Source organism: Lissotriton helveticus, chromosome 7 (genome assembly GCF_964261635.1).
Source record: "Lissotriton helveticus chromosome 7, aLisHel1.1, whole genome shotgun sequence".
In the NCBI taxonomy this organism is placed as follows: domain Eukaryota; kingdom Metazoa; phylum Chordata; class Amphibia; order Caudata; family Salamandridae; genus Lissotriton; species Lissotriton helveticus.
Genome location: NC_136068.1, coordinates 1,917,451,185 through 1,917,464,674, shown reverse-complemented (window position 1 = coordinate 1,917,464,674; position 13,490 = coordinate 1,917,451,185).

The window sequence follows — 13,490 nt, the reverse complement described above, 5'->3', positions numbered from 1 at the left end:
GGGTGAGAGCAGATTCAGTCCACCTGTCAAGGTCATTAAGGTTGTGGGTAATGCTATTCAAGTTGAAGGAGGGTTTTGGTGGAATTTAAGCAAAGTTGCTAAAATTCAATGTTCTACTCGGGAGGTTACCTCCAAGCAATCCTTGTCCGGATTTTACTCCAGGGAATACCAGGAGAAGTTTACGCAGAGTGGTTAAACCTGGCAGATATAGAGAATTATGTCTTTTTTGTTTTTTTTGTTTAGTTTTTGTTATTTTTGGAAGAAGGGAAAGTAGTGTAGTAATCTGTTATTTAGTTAAGTTTATAATGCACTGTATACTGTATTTGCTTTGTGCTAGTTCCTTTAAGAATGTTCTGTCACTGCCTAGTTACTGTGGAAGGTATATTGATTTACTCTTGAGTGGAGATCCGTTGGAGCTGGCTGCCCTTTAGCTAGCTCCGCTTCCATGTAACCTGCTAATAAATTACTCAAGACACCTTCTGTTTCCTGGTCAATTACTACACTATTCTTCTCCTGCAATGTACCATCAGAGGTGTGGAGGTATAACGTAATCCTTCTCCAGTAATGCCTATTCCTATTCTATTTTTAGATCTGTTTGCAGTTTTGTACAACCCCATGAGTGTGAGCATGGCCAGTTTTAGCACTGGTGGAGCTCTATGCGACAATGTTTATTGCTGCCTCCCCCCAAAGACTTCCTTCTCTACGGATTCCCTCACTGCCACCATTTAACAGTGCCCCTCCAGTTTCCATACCCACTCCCTCACATTCATTTATTTTGTTTTATAGCACCATTTATACCAGTGTAGAGACAATAAATCATATGTGTGTGAATCACTGCATAGGAAATGTTACATAAGACGGTGGACAAGAAGGTGTAGGAGTCACTTGTCATCCATACTGGTAGGCAGGATAGTTTACGAGTCCTGGGTCTGGAGAATCACAAGCTCAGAATTTAAAACGTAACACCATGGTTGGGGGTTTCTTTGTTAAAAACAATTAAAACCTACCCAATCAACCCTTCTTGCAACATTAGGAGGGATGTATGACATCACAATGCATGCTTTTACTCCGCATGCCATTACAACGCAGTTTTTACAATGCAAGTCATTACAACGACTTGCGTTGGGGGGCGCTGGATAGTGGAATAGTTTAATTTTCTATTCCAACTCCAGTCCCTCGTGGATAGTAGAGAAGGTGTTGGATGGAAAATTAAACTATTCCCTATCCTACAGCGCCCCCAGCGCAAGTCGTTGTAACGACTTGCGTTGTAATAGCTGCGTCGTAATGGTAGTGCGGAGTAAAAGTTGCGTTGCAAAGGATGTCCCCCCATTAGGAGAATGAAAGACTGAGGGAACAAATCATACCAATCTAACCTATACCTTGCAGTTTGCATACAGCAATTTGATGACAGTTAATAGCTTACTGCTCTATAATAGGATTTTAACGTGTGAACTGCAAGTAACAACAAGTGTGACAAGTGTTGCAGCAGGAATATCAACCTTCTGTGATACATTATGATTGCTTCAAAAATGCCAAAAGTCAATGATGTACCCACTAGACTAAGTCGTTGAGTGAAATAATAATTCATCATGCAATTGTAATGCCAATATAAGCCTTTACCTTTATTTATCCATGCAAATGTCCGTTTAGGTTGAGAAAGCGTAATGCCTAATTACCATTTATGGTATATTTGTGTCCAAACATCATTAAAATTATGTAAGTACAAATCCCATAATTAACATTGACAGCCACCACTAGCAAAGTCAGTAATGTTACTGATTGAAAACACCACTTTAAAACTCAAGATAGATTTGGGTGCAAATGAAAGGTATACTGTTTTTTTATTTAAATGTTATCATAATGTTTCGGTCATTACTTTTTTTGTGGGCATCTTAGTTTAGACCTTTGCTTCATACAATAAGTTCAAGCACATTTAAAAAAAGGTCCACTACCACCTTTCCAACAGCTCTGAAATATGAACACTTCATTCTCCAACAAACCCCATCACTCAGGTGGCCATCCATGCTATCCAGAGTTTTCTACTGCTGCCATCTTTCTGAATGCCCCACGCAAGACCTTAGCTAACTGTAGATGGATGATGGGAGAGCTGACAGTGTCTTTGGTCTGAAAAACACATGACCAGATTTCTGCCAATCAATCTATATTAAATTGACTTCCTATCAAATAACACATCATATTGAAGACCCTTTGTACCATCTGAAAGTCCACAAATCAAGCAGCACCTAAGTACCTCATTGACATATTTTTACCAACCAAAACAATAAAAAATACCTAACCCTGGAAAGACACTAAGCTCATCTTCTCCAAATGGCAAAGGAAAGGATTTGATAGGAAATGTCTCCCTACAGCAGGGGCATGGCTATTTAATGATCTTCTCACCCACTGCAAAACACTCTGGGCCCGAATCACAGAGGTAAACTGAGACAAAAGCCTTACTTTACGACTTTTGGTATTCTCAAAGGGCATACAAGTAGTAAAGTAAGACTTTTGTCTCAGTTCACCTAATGTTTTGATCTTAAGTTTAAGTGAGACCAAATGTATAGTCTCAGTTAAACTTAAGAGTAAATCTTAAGTTAAACTAAGACGAAGTCTAACTTTACTACTTGTAAATGCCCTTTGTGAATACTGAAAGTCATAAAGTTAAACGTTTGTCCCAGGTTACCATTGTTAATTGGGCCCTCAGATATTAAAGTGCTTCAAAGTAGCTGAGAAACAATCATTTTTAACACTCTTTCTATTTTGATTTCAAATGTACTCTTGAACTTGTATATGTAGTGTTTTCAGCAATTGGTTTATGCTTCCTCTTGTCCTGTTTTCTCCTCCTATTTCTTCTCCCCCCTCACCTTTCGATTATAGGGGCTGGAAGTAGGGGGTTTAGAGGTGCTGTAGCACCTCCAAAATAGTCATGCTTGAGTTCAGAAGGTGAATGTGCCATGAATATATGCCTTTAAACTTTGTTTCTAGCTTAATAGATTAGCTGTGCGTTCAAAGACAGAGGTTAAATGCTGCTCATACTTCTAACATGGAGATCAGTGTTTACTTTTCTTTCTCTGGCTGAAAAGTGAGAGGATTTTGTACAGTGGACTTTGGGTACAGGGAGAGTGAAAGGAAAGGCTGTAGGGTGTTACAATATTAAAATATCTGTAAATGAACAGTACAAATATATAAAAATATATCCTCAGTTAAGAAGCACAAACGTAGCAAATTTTTGTAATTATGAAGTGTGATTAATAAATTATTTAATCCAATTATTTTGACATGATCTTCACTTACTGCACTCTGGGTAGGAGCAACAGTATATCCTGCATATAACTGCATGCACATGGTATGATTTGGGACATACGTTAGTACATGGACCGGCACACAGCTGGATGTGTACATATTTTATATTTCTTTATATATTTTTCCATGTTTTGTGGTGTACTATGTTAACACCCTTCAAGACAGGCATGAACGTGATCTAGAGAACACTTTATAGCCACATGTAACTTTAGATTACTTCTGTGAGATGCATTTGTTCCAACAGACATTCTACAAACAAACAGCTTTATAGCTTACCTTTTAAAACATTTGTTTTGCATTGTTTATTAAGGAAAGCCCAGTAGCCAGTCTGACCCTGACTGTAATGCATCAGGAGTAGCTTTTTAAATAAATGCATACATTTCCTGCAATTGGTCCCTGAGTGAGCGTACACGTTTTGTTTTGTTGTTTGATTGCTCCAGCTGAGGGGCTACATTAGCAGGACACTCCACACCTTACTGGTCGCAGTTCCTAATTCGGGTCTGACGGACCCTTATATATATATATATCAGAGTTGAGCGGGAGCCATGCACAGCCGGAGGGCTTTGGAGCGCCGTGGTGAGCCCTTCTGTTGCGCAGGGCGCTTTGGTGATTCATTGTTGCACGGTTGACCCTAACCGTGGGAAGGAGCTCCACCTCACAAGGCATTGAGGATACAGCGTGGGTGAGGACTGAGGCAGGTTCACTGTTTCCTGCCTGTCAGCGCGACACTCCAACGAATATTTCAACTTCAAAGCCTGCCTCCTACCTACTTAAGGTTATAACAATGACTATAATTGTACAGAGACACCAACCTACTAAAGGAAAATATTAGCTCATCTATGGGACTATACTTACCAGAATCCCTGGCGATATCATCCTGAGAGCCACACCCACTTAGGGCGGAGTAATTCATTAAAGTTGTGTTTCAATTGCAAGATGAGCGTGGTGTGCTTCTGTGCCTGTCAATGAGGAAGGGGCGTTGTTGGCCCCGAAACGCGTCGGACTTTGCCAAAACAAATTGGAGAAAGGCTTCAGAGTTGAGCGGGAGCCATGCACAGCCGGAGGGCTTTGGAGCGCCGTGGTGAGCCCTTCTGTTGCGCAGGGCGCTTTGGTGATTCATTGTTGCACGGTTGACCCTAACCGTGGGAAGGAGCTCCACCTCACAAGGCGTTGAGGATACAGCGTCGGTGAGGACTGAGGCAGGTTCACTGTTTCCTGCCTGTCAGCGCGACACTCCAACGAATATTTCAACTTCAAAGCCTGCCTCCTACCTACTTAAGGTTATAACAATGACTATAATTGTACAGAGACACCAACCTACTAAAGGAAAATATTAGCTCATCTATGGGACTATACTTACCAGAATCCCTGGCGATATCATCCTGAGAGCCACACCCACTTAGGGCGGAGTAATTCATTAAAGTTGTGTTTGAATTGCAAGATGAGCGTGGTGTGCTTCTGTGCCTGTCCATGAGGAAGGGGCGTTGTTGGCCCCGAAACGCGTCGGACTTTGCCAAAACAAATTGGAGAAAGGCTTCAGAGTTGAGCGGGAGCCATGCACAGCCGGAGGGCTTTGGAGCGCCGTGGTGAGCCCTTCTGTTGCGCAGGGCGCTTTGGTGATTCATATATATATATATATATATATATATATATATATATATATATATATATATATCACCACTAAGTAGTTACAGTTAGGTGTCAGTGTTTTCTCCCAGGTCAGAAGAACCAATATCCACAGGAGCGAAGATTAGGCCTTTCCACTCACACAGGGTATAGTCACCTTTGGCCAAACTAGGCACAATGAGAGATAGACCAATAGCCCGGGGAGATGCTGAAGGACCACCAGAGAATTATTTTAATGCGGAGATGGGAGGATTCAGAAGTTGTATACCCTTGCAGAAAACAGATAATACAAAAGACACTTACAGGAATAGCATCTAGATAGGCATGAACATAGGACAGACAGCTTTACCTATTAAATTACCCAGGTTGAATGCTTCCCCATACTCACTTTTGCAAAGCCAGCCTCAAGGTTAAACAGGTCTCTCCAGAAATAATATGAAATTTGATAATGTAAATGATAGTACTCTCCGTGAGAATATGCAAATAAACAGTTCAAGGCAAATGTCTGCCTTATGTTAGTCCACACAACCAATAGTAGGGAAATTGAGGCGGGCTAAGGTATAAACAATATGAATTGAGTGTTCTCCAGAAGGCTGTGTGAATCCACAAGGCAGTCACAAAAAGAAACAAAAAAACAAAATTGCCGGGAGACGCGAGAGGGCCTAAATAGATACAATGTATCAGCCACGATTCGCCCTCAAGCGTTTGAAAAAAGAAAGAAAAATGAAAGGCAAACGCGGCCCGTAGTTAATTGTGGTAAAAATAGAAGTAGCGCACCTCGCGCACTAAGAAAAACAGACTTCACCAAAGTCGGGCAGTCCGATGCAGGGCGATAAAAAAAAGGAAGAGAGAACAAAAAGGAAACACAACGCTAACTGGCGCTATTCAAATTTAGGAAAGGAACAGACCTCAGCGCGTCCTCGCTAATCCCTGATTTGAAGACAGGAATTAACAAAAGCGCAGTAGCTCAGGAACTGAACTCTCCAGATGATCTGAAACAAACAGGAAGGGCGTGGTCCTCACTTTGAAATGAAAGCCAAGCACCTGAGAATGGTAGCTGGCTGCCCAAATGCTGTAGAGGTCACTTGAGAGAACGGCCCGGGACCAGGGTTCAATTCCCGATGCGGCAGGTTCGTGGACCAGGGTCAGCGGACTCGATAATTCTTGCCTCGGTGCCTACTCTAACCAGGTATCACACTCGGCAACTCTGGGCATTAGCTTGCTTCATCTCTACAACGGCCCCCCACATTCACCGGGGATGCCTGGTTTCACCTTGGAGATACCCAGTAGGGACCATCTCACAGGGATAGCCAGGACGGGTTCCCCAGCGGTCTACAGCGCCACGATGCCTCAGGGCAGCAGTGCGCTTTACAAGACACATACATTACTTGACCCTATACCAATGCAGCATGGGAAAGCATACAGTCTGGCACCCATCACAGTGCATCATGGGAATGGTAGTCTTTAGCTATTATCAAGCAAAGATAGGGTGCAGGAAGCCTGGAAGTTAAGATTAGGACCACATTTCAATCGGAAAAGCATTATTTATTTTCTAAAAACTTTGGCACTTTTTTTGCCAGAAGAGAGTATGTAGCCATACCCTGAACTCCTATATTTTTTTTATTCTTTTCTAGTACTGTGAAGTAAGCCCCGTATTTCTAAAAGGGCTGCTGCTGAATCTTTGTTGCTCACATTAAAAGCCAATCAGATCTTATCTTTAAATCTCTTGGGGGCATATGTATCAAACCCTTTCCCGGTCGCAAATGGGCCGATTCTCAGAATCGGCCTGTCTGCGAACGGGAAAAGGCCTTTTGGGATGTATCATCCCAAAAGGGCATTGCAAATTAGAGAATCGCTAAATTTGTGATTATCTATTTTGCGATTGTATTTAAGGAATCGCAAATCTGCGATTCCTTAAATGCAATGTATGAAGCACAGAAAAAGTGCAATTTGGCCTTTAGAAATCTCAAATTACCACCAACTTCAAGTGGGTGGTAATTTGTGCTTTCTTTAAAAAATTCACTTTTTTGCATTTTTCAAAGTGCCATGTGGCGCACATACATGCCCTTAGGGCATGTGTGTGCTCCACATGTGTACATATACATAACTCAGGAGTGCAACAGGGTGTCCTTTTGACACCCAGGCACCCTTGAAATTGCATTCTCAATTTGCGATTCTCAAATTGCGACTTGCAAATTGAGAATGTCTTCCCATGCATTCCTATGGGCCTCCTAGTCCAATAGGAATGAATGGGTAGGTATTCCTTAATTGCAATTCGCAATTTGCTAATTGCAATTAGGGCAAGTGAAGGAATCACAAAATATTTACGATTTTTTTATTACATCCAGTTTTGCGATTCTCAAATAGCGATTCTCTAAAAATTTGATACATATGCCCCTACTATTATTATTATTATAAATTTTATAAAGCGCTTGGTTACACCTGCTGGTGTGTCCCCGCGCTAGAGCTTGGTTACACCTGCTGGTGTGTCCCCGCGCTAGAAGCTACTGTTTGTTTCCTTAGTCGTGGGACTCTGGTTGCGGCTCGAAGCCCTATAAGAGGCCTTAAGGGTTGGGGAACAGGATTGTTTTTAGTTCTTTGCGGAAAGTCAGCTCAGATTTTTCCAGTCGCATCTTCTCTGGCAGCTTATTCCACAGTTTAGCGGTCGAGACTCTAAAGGATTTTCCACCCATTCTTACTCTTTTTACCTTTGGGACCTGCACCAGTCCCGTGCCCCATGATCTCAATTGGCGTGTGGGTTCATACCGCTTAAGATAGTTGAGCAAGTACCTAGGGCCTTTTCCGTTTAGGATACGATGTCCTGTGCAGAGGGCCTTAAACCTCACCCGTTCCCTAATAGGGAGCCAGTGAAGAGTTTTTAGAGCCTTTTGTGAAGATGCCATTCTGGGCAGTTGAAGGATCAGGCGGGCCGTCGCATTTTGTATGCGCTGCAGTCTAGTGATGCACTTTTCGTTGGCTCCTAGATATAGTACGTTTCCGTAGTCCAGCCTGGATGTTATCAGTGCATGGACTAGGGTTAGGCGCACCAGCGTAGGCATAAGGTCCAATGTTTTTCTAAGGACCCGTAATATGCCAAAGCACGTGCCTGCCACTTGTTTGGTCTGGTGGTCGAAGGATAGATTTTTATCCAGCCAGACTCCTAGGTTTTTCACTAGATTGCTGGGTGTGGGTAGTTCACCCAGCTCGTCTGGCCACCACGCTGAGGTCCATACTGATGGGTTTTGCCTATGATCAGTACCTCTGTTTTATTTCCGTTAAGACGGAGACAATTGTCCGTCATCCATTTGGCCAGTTCACGCATGCAGCTCTTAAAATTATCAGCGCATTGTTCTTCTGGTTGCGTGAGCGACACGATCAATTGCGTGTCGTCTGCGTATGACACTGTCTCAACCCCGAATTTGTCTGTGATCGCTCCAATCGGGGCCACATACAAATTAAATAAGGTGGGGCTGAGACTGGAGCCTTGTGAAACTCCCTGCTTGAGTATCATTTCATTGGACCTAAACTGTCCTTGTGCAACCTGGAAACTGTGGCCTGTAAGGAATGATTCCAACCACTCCCAAGCTTTCCCTCTTACTCCTCCCTTACTGAGACACTGCAGCAGTGTGGGATGCGCACAGTGTCGAAAGCGGCACTGAGGTCCAACATAATGAGTGCCGCTGTCTGACCTTCATCTACGTAGCTCCGTAGAGTTTCCGTTGAGGCCAGTAGGGCCGACTCCGTGGAGTGTAATGCACGGAAACCCGACTGAGAGGGGTGGAGCAGACCATTGGTCTCTGCGAATGCAGACAGTTGTTGATTTACTGCTTTCTCCGCAATTTTAGCAAAGTAGGGGAGAAGGGAAATAGGTCGCAAATTGTCCAGTTTTGCAAGACTGATGTTGGGTTTTTTCCTCAAAGGGAGGACTATTGCTTTCTTCCAGGCAGCAGGTACTTGTCCTGATGCAAATGAGAGGGTGAGTAATTGAGTGATGTATGGCTCCAGAGTGGTTAAGCTACCATGGAGTTTTTTTGGTGGGGCTGGGTCATTAGGTGATCCTGATTTAATGCTGCCTGCTATATGGCATATTGATTCCCGTGAGGGCACTAAAAATGCCGAGAGGCAGTTGTTGTTTTGTATAGTAGGGGGGGTTTCCGTTCTCCCATCCCCTACTCTAGCTGCCTCCGGAAACGCCGTATAGATTTTATCCACTTTGCTAGCGAAAAACTCTGCTATTTGATTGCAAGCTCTGACTGATCTGACTATCGGGGCTGTCAGAGGGATAAGGTCAGATAATTCCCTGTATACTAGGAACATTTCCTTCATGGAATTGTTCGCGTTCTTAATTCTGGTGCAGTAATAGGTTCTCTTCGTTTTCCGGATGGTGGCATGATATTCTTTTAAGCCTTTCCTATATTCGGCCCTGTCTGTCTCAGAATATGACCTACGCCATTTCCTCTCTAGATTTTTGCATGAGGCTTTTAGTTCTCGCAGTTCAGTATCAAACCAGGGGGCAGATTTAGATTTCCTTGCCGGCGCGTTCCGAGTCCATGGGGCTGTGTGATCTAGCGCTTTTTGGATTCGTAGGTCTAATATTTCGCAGGCAGAATCAATTTCCTCGACCTCAATCGGGCCTTCTGATTTTATTATTTTATTAAATTCCTCTGGGCAAAATTTGGCCCATTTCCTGCATTTATTAGTAGTGGTTTTCCCATTCTGAAGTCCGTTTTCCGGGACCGCTACCCGAAATGGGACTAAAAAATGGTCAGACCAGATAACAGGCATTGGGGGTGCTACGGTCAGAGTATTCCAGTTGGCGTAGATAGGGTCCAAGAGATGGATACGTTATGCTGACCTACATAGCGTGATATATACATGAATTTTGAACCTAAATTTGTGAAAAGTTATTGATGAAGGATATACACCAAATTGTAAAAAGCATGCTTTCTGGATGAAGATCTAGCTTTGTGCCACATTTAATTTAATTCTGTTGAGCTGTTTTGCTGTATCGCTATTCAATATTTCATATGGGAAAACATGTTTTGGAACCACCTTCTTTTCTCGGCCCTCACTTGATGCATCACCCAAAACTTTCCTTAATAGAGCTGAGATGGATTAACCTGTTTTGGAAAGTTTTGTGTAGATTCATCAAAGTTGTTAGCAAATCAAAAATAACATTTCCTATGGCAACTAGGTCCCAGCTGTTGGCTGCCAATGGGTTATATTGCAAAAGGGGTTGTTGCTGATGTGCAATTTAAGTTAGATAAGACATTCCATAGCAAACCTAAACATTTTGACGAAGGGTGTGCCCTAGGGCCGGTTTCTGGCTAATCAGCCGCCATCAGCCAGGCTAGCTTGAATCTAGTAGCAAAGTGAGCAAGGGACCCACGTCTGGGCATACCCTGCCATCTTAGGATGAACATAGCAAAACTAATGGGGATGATGGACGGAGTGTTGAACATTGCAAGCACTCACCCCCAGTCAACTAATCCATCATCATTCTTTAGCTCCCTCCGCCACCCTAGTTCAGACATTGCCATATGCAAATCAGTCTGACCCTGTGCCTCATGGGAACAGTCCAGCCCGAACTGCCAAGCCATGTCTTTCCTGGACCAGAAACAAGCATCCTGGGACCGGTTTCTTGCTTATCAGCCATCATCAGCCAGGCTAGCTTGAACCCAGTGGCAAAGTGAACAAGGGACCCACGTCTGGGCATACCCTTCCCACATAGGGTGAACCCAGAAAAACCAAAGGGGATGATGGACGAAGTGTTGAACATTGCAAGCACTCACCCGCAGTCAACAGATCTGGGTTTAATCCATCATCATTTTTTAGCTCACTCCGCCACCCCAGTTCAGACATATGCAAATCAGTCGATCCCTGTGCCCCATGGGCATGGAAGCAGACGAGCACGAACTGCCAAGCCATGTCTTCTCTGGATTGGAAACAAGCATCCTTTGACTGGTTTCTGGCTAATCAGCCGTCATCAGCCAGGGTAACTTGAATCCAGTGGCAATGTGAGCAAGGGACCCACGTCAGGGCATACCCTGGCAACGTAGGGCGAACGTAGCAAAATCAAAGGGGGTGATGGATGAAGTGTTGAACATTGCAAGCACTCACCCCCAGTCAACTGATCTGGGTTTAAGCTATCATCATTCTTTAACTCACTCCGCCACCCCAGTGCAAATCAGTCTGAAATATTACTTTACATTAAAAAAACTTAAACATTCACTGGAAAAACCAAAGGTTAAAAGGATATTAGTGTTAGGAATAGTAATCATATCTTACTTTATATTAAAAAAAAATACTTAGAAATTCCATGAAAAAATCAAAGGTTAACATGACTTTATAGTTAGATGAAAACCTTACAGTAGAAACTAACAATGACTCTGAAGTTCACCAGTTTTAGTAACTAAAACTCACACATCGCCATGCACTTCTTATGACCTCATATATTACATCATTCATGAAATACTTTAGGACATAATTGATAACATCATGGATGACATCTGAAATGACATCGTCGATGACAACACTGTGCATGGCAGGGGCTAAATGTTCCTCTCTCATCAGATGCAACTGCCTGAAAAGTCTTTCAAAAGCTGCAGTGCCCCTAGCATTAGCAGTCATACCACTTGAGTCAAATGCAACTGCTTGAAAGGCTTTTTATATGACTGCAAAGATGCAAGAAATATGTAGCGGTCCCTCCCAAGTCAAAAGAAGCTGCTCAAAAAGTCTTTAAGAAGGGTGCAGTGCTGAAAAGCCATTTTCAAAGCTGGGGAGGTGAGACTTGAACATACACTTTTACTGCTCTAGTGATTTGCGCTTTCTTCTTTTCGGCTAAATAAATGGGAGAAAGCGGGTTTATGATGATGAGACAACATTGCAGCATGCCATAAATGCTGTGCATGCTATAGAAGACTGAGATGACAACCCACTACACATAGATACTATCAGTCAATGGTAAATCCATAGTGACTTTAAGCAACTAACTCTGGTGAACTACTTTATAGGTGAGGGCACATACAACAGCAACAACCTCTAGTTGGTTACCGTGAAGAGATCTGGCGACAACACTGGGTGGATCATGGAGGAATCAGAATGTGAATGACAGTTGAACAGACCTATTGTCAAACAGAGTTCACCAAAAGCACTCTTTTTTTTCTCTCCCCCTCTCTCTTTCTTAGCTTTCTCTCTCTCTCTCTCTCTCTCTCTCTCTCTCTCTCTCTCTCTTTCTCTCTCTTTCTCTCTCTCTCTCTGTCTCTCTCTCTATATTTAAATATATATATGTATATGTATCCAACAAATATGGCTCAAATATCTTGTGGTCCCATGGCGCTCTCACCACCGGTGTCGGGCTACTAAGCAGAGCCCCGCTTTTCAAATATTTACCACAAATCCCTTTAAAAATGGAATTAGTCCGCACTCACAAAGAGATTCTTCCCAAAACTTCGGATTTATTAGTCAAAGGTTTCAGCAGATAAAGTTACAAACCAACGCGTTTCGCAACACACAGTTGCTTGTTCACGGTAAGGTAACCTATACACAAGCCCCTCCTATATTCTTTCAGGACCCGCCAAACACAATCTGATGCTGACCTTACTTCCTGTTCATTCACAGGAAGTAACTTGGGAAATGTAGTTTTTAACTTTCACTTTCTCCGTTATTCATGAAGATATGTACAATTACTTTCAAAATTTTTTTGCACACCTATTAACAAATATATTCTTTCATATATTCGTATTCGTGTTCGTATAAATACCAAGGTGTATACTGTTCATATTCACATAGTTTGCCTCATATTTCTTGGTTTTGCAAACATAATTACATAACAAATTTTTTTTTTTTGTGTTGTTTACCCTTGCGATGTTACCAATCAAACCCTCTGTTGGGCAACAATCATTAATGCATACTGGTCTAAATTATGTTACCTGTTTAGGATTTCTAATCATCTGTCATCATGCCCTCCAGTGGGCTTAAACCATATGTGTACATTATCCCGGGTTTACATTTTGTTATAAATCACCTATGAACGTTACTCAATGTATCACCACTATTTGACTCAGTCCGTATTCACTATCTAAGTTATCTTATACTTAGCATGGCCTTATTTTTTCATTATTTACATTGTACACTTCATGTAATCAAAAACCATTTTCATGTTATTACATTCAAATTATTAATTTTTCTTAAAAACCGATCTTTTCTCTGTTCTCTCATGTCTTTGTTCAAAAAGTTCTAATACTCATGGCACCAAGACCCAATTCCCCAAAAAAGGAAAGCAACAAAAGATTTATAAATGTACATAAAGTTCTTCGCTCTGATTCAAACCCCATGGGGTCATTGTTCGAAAATTCAGGATTTGTCTCGATTCTCTGCATCTCAGTTGTTTCTCCTGATCTCCACCCCTTTCATGTGGTAAGATGCATTCAAGAGCATATGTCTTTAGAAGTTTGCAATCGCTATTATGAGCCAACTCCATGTGTTTAGCGACCGCGTTGCTTCTATCTTTATTGGCCGTCGCTCTGATGTGTTCTAGGATGTGTTTTTTGAACTCATTT